General features: G+C 39.7%; 1 pseudogene across 1 annotated transcript; it reads left to right on the top strand.

Moving 5' to 3' along the window:
* Positions 1-3,995, top strand: LOC308395712 (kallikrein-8-like; annotated as a pseudogene). The gene is made up of 6 exons: positions 1-49; positions 1,227-1,407; positions 1,540-1,729; positions 3,266-3,318; positions 3,583-3,740; positions 3,840-3,995. The product of its transcript is annotated as a kallikrein-8-like (transcript).
* Positions 3,996-4,239: the final 244 nt, after the last annotated feature.

A 4,239-nucleotide genomic window follows, 5' to 3' on the forward strand; every position in this document is an offset into this window, starting at 1 on the left:
ATGGCAGGAACACTGTGTCTGCTGCCTCTTCTCTTGCCTCTGTGTATCAGTGAGTATTCAACAAAGGTTTCTATATTTAACTGCTGGTTCTTACTGCATAATTCTGTCTGTATAATATGAAAATGATTCAATGCATCGAGTTATGCCAAACCTCACAGAAACTGTGCACGGTGGGTATTCTGAATTGCTGCTCGGCACATATATGCAGACCACAGTCAGAGCCTTACCCTCTGCTGCTTGAAGTCACACAGAGGTAACCCACTCGCTCTCTGTCAGCACGCAGTCGCAGACTCGTGAGTGAGGTTGTTTTTTTTCTTTTGTTTTGCTCTTCTACTCTTAAGAGCTCCATTAGCCACACAGAGGGCACAATATGTTCTGCATTGCTTCTCAAAGTTAGCATTGGTTAGTGATCATGAGCTGTTTTAGGTTTATAAATCATTGGTTTACACCACATTCCTCTGAATTAATGTCACAAATTGACAAACTGACAGTGAGATACAGTGAAGCGTGTAGAACATGTAATTCAAATCAGAGCACGAGCAGAACAAGAGCATGAAGCTGAGATCAAACTTCATTTGCTTCCATCTATAAGGTGCAGGTCACTGAGGTCTTCTGACAGAAACCTGCTGGTGGTTCCTCGTTCTAGGCTGAAAACCAAAAGAGACTAAGTGTGTCTTCAAGGCTGTTGGCTGATAATCTATGGAATGCACTAATATTACATTTGATCTCTGCGGTCTGAATATTTGAAAGAGCAGCTCTACTTATTTGTACAGGCTTAATTTTAGGTAGTGGATATTATTATTGTCTTTTAATGTTTGTATTTATTTTTATTGATTATTATTGTGAAGCACTTTCTCTATAGAAACATTTTACCTTCATTTCCCTTCTGTCACTTTATGAAAGCCAAAAGAGACGATAAGTAACTTTGCATAAATGTGTGGAGCTTTGCAGCTTTGCAGTTGATAAAGCTTCATAATGACACTATGTGACTATGCAGTGTCCAATATTCAAACTGAAATGCAGTCATTAGAGAGTGAATGGCAGCAACACTATGTGTGGTGCCTCTTCTCTTTTCTCTGTGTATCAGCGAGTGTTCAGCTACAGTATCTATATTTAATGGCTCTGGTGTTCACTGCGTGGTTCTGCCTTACTTCTGAGAGCAGATATTTTACAGGTACAAAGAAAAACTGGCAGTGACCTGGTGGGGCGGGGGATTCCTCTTTCAGGTGTGACGGCTAACACAGAGGTCGCTCTGCAAAAGAGAGTCATTGGAGGTGATGAATGTGAGCGACAGTATCATGTACAGCTCAGAGCAGTTTATCCACATGGACCTTCCAGCTTGTGTGGAGGCTCTTTGATCAGCGACCGCTGGATTCTGACTGCAGCTCACCGTCTGAAGCCAGGAGGGTGAGGAGATCAGAGCAGCAACTAAAACTTGTTTTTGCTATTCAGTAAAAAGTAAAATACATTCAGACAAGATGAGAAATAGAATATGGTGACCATCAGTAATCATGTTTTATGTTTGCTGTGCACATGCAGGACCATGTTTGCAAATCTAAGTGTGCATCAAGGGGGTCCGAACAAGAAGTGCAGATAACAGCAGAAGCTGAGATCTATACAGACAAAGACACCAGCACAGGCAGAGTTCATGACATCATGCTGCTGCAGCTACTAGCAGCTCTGATATCCAACCTATAAAACTACCTGACTGTGATGAACCTCCTAAAAGGCGAGTTGTGGATGTTTCTGCTTCAGGTTCATGTGTTCTGACAGATACTGACACGTCGTGCTAACTTCAGTTTTAGATTCAAATGATACATTTATGTTCCTGTGGCTCAAAGTTTTGTTGCTTTGAAGTTTTTTTTCTTAAAGTTTCTTCTTGACCTGAGCTCTGTGCTGTGAAGTGAGTTCAGCATATGTAGAATATATTTCCTTTATCTTATCCCAACAGTGGGAATCAGGATAAGTACTCACAGGAAGCTGCTTATCAATTCAAAGCCCTGGTTATCAAGTTAACCAGGGCTTTCAATCCTAACGGATGTGGATAAACTATACTGGCAATGCAGGTTTTAAAAAGGAAGATAAAACTGTAATATTAGAAAAATATGAAGGGTTTAAATGCATAATACAGACTGAAGGTAACAGCTGCTGCAGAAAAATCAGTGTTGTGTGTGTGTGTGTGTGTGTGTGTGTGTGTGTGTGTGTGTGTGTGTGTGTGTGTGTGTGTGTGTGTGTGTGTGTGTGTGTAAAATTGCTGTAGGGTAGCTTAGTAGTAAAAGCGCAAGCACTTCAGATGCTTTGTTCAATAAGACTGGATGAAATCTATATCAATAAAGTCTAGCCCATTTGGAGACAAGCAAGAAAGACAGCAAAAATCCTGACTGACATCACGACCTATCATTACACAGGAGAATCTGATGGATCATTAATCAAGTATTTCATTTAATTAATGTTTGAAAGACAGTTTCAGCTTTTATTCTGTCAGCTACAAACTTTCTGCTGTTTATTAGTGTAAGAGAAAATAAAACTTAATATAACAACAGAATTTAAACATAGGCTGCAAACTGAAAAATGTCTATGAAAAAATGCTATTGAAGAATTTTAGCCCCTCCCACTGACCATGTAGTACAGTAGGAGGGTCTAAAGTTGAAAGTTTCAAGGGATCTTCCAGGAATGGTGATGCTGCTTTTCTGGACAAATGATCTCTAAGCTTGAACTTAACCAGAGGGATATAGTACAAAGAAAATTCAACAAGGCTTGGCTTACTTTGTGTTAGCTGGCTTGAGAAAACGTAAAACACCAGTCAGTGTCACGCCGCCGGGTATATCAACGTCTCTTTTAAGCTGTGCTTTCTGCTTCACGCTCCGTGCCCACGCATGTAACAAGGGCTGCTACAAGGCCCTTTAAAACAGGAAGTAGCATGTGCTGCAGTGAGCTTGAATGGTTTCCCAATGCGTTGAGCAAGCACAGTGCAAGCATGCTAGCCAGGTGTGGTGCGTGATGATAAAGTGGTGACTAAAACTCTATAAAGGACATAACTAATATAACAGCAGGTCAGGGTTACTCTTACAATTTTCTCTGGTAAGAAGTCAAAATCCTTCATATAGAACTCTGAAGTTACCTGGAGAGATGAGATCCTGCTTCATAGTACAGGCCTCAGGGCAACATTTCAAAGTTAACGTGCAAAACAATCAATATATGTATTTGTATGTAACTGACAAAAAAAGGAGAGAAAAGTGTCCAAACACTTCTTGTGTCATTCCAGAGTTGAGGTCGCAGGTTATGGTGCCACCACTGGACTAGCTAATGAGAAAAGAAGGAAGATGATTTTTAACAAATTTGTTGTATTAAGAAAAAAGAAAACAAACCATCCAAACTGTTACTTTATTAGTAAAGAGATGTTGCAGATATTTGTACTGAAATTGTATTTTTCTTCATTTCTAATGTGTTCAAAGTAAAAACAAGCTTTTCCTGTGAGCTCAGACCATTTTATTTCTTTCTGCTGCATTTCTGCATAAAATACAAATCTGCATCATTTTTTAAAAAGTGCTTTAAGCTGAACTAATTGTCCCTTTTTTCTAGAACCTGGTGAATCACCCTCTCTTCACTGTGCAGAGACTGAGGTTGTCAGCTGTACAGAGCTCAATGATATTTTACTGAAAAAATTCCCCGAGGTCCACCGAGTCAGGAGCTATCAGCACTGGTTCTGTGGACAAAGTCCTGGGAAAGATATATGTCGAGTGAGTTTGCATGATCCCTCAGCTCACAGCTGCATTTATTAAACATACAAAATACAGAAAGATTTTATAAAACTGGGAAACTGTATTTCTGTCTTGCAGGGAGACTCTGGTGGAGGAGTGGTTCATAATGGCAGGATTTATGGGGTCTCTTCTTTTGTGGGAGATCCAGACTTTGTATGCAGAGCACCGGCTGCCTTCATGGACCTCTGTGATCCTGAGTATGCAGATTGGATCAGGAAAACTATCAACCCATAAAAAGCTGTGAGGTGTGGATAACTGTAAACAAGCTGAAATAAATAATCTTTTAGAGTTTAGCTTTGGTTTCTTTTATTCTCTTTGATATAAGCAGTAGAGGATTTCAGAATTTCTGTGTTATTTGCCAAAAGACGTTTTTTCAGCTGCACCCACACACAGTTTCTTTAGATAACTTCAACTGCAGAAAGTAAAAACTCAGCATTAAGTTTCAAATGCAGTTTTAAAGATAATGATAATATGGTGT

This window comes from Rhamphochromis sp. 'chilingali', assembly GCF_963969265.1.
Source record: "Rhamphochromis sp. 'chilingali' genome assembly, chromosome: 4".
NCBI classification, from domain to species: Eukaryota; Metazoa; Chordata; class Actinopteri; order Cichliformes; family Cichlidae; genus Rhamphochromis; species Rhamphochromis sp. 'chilingali'.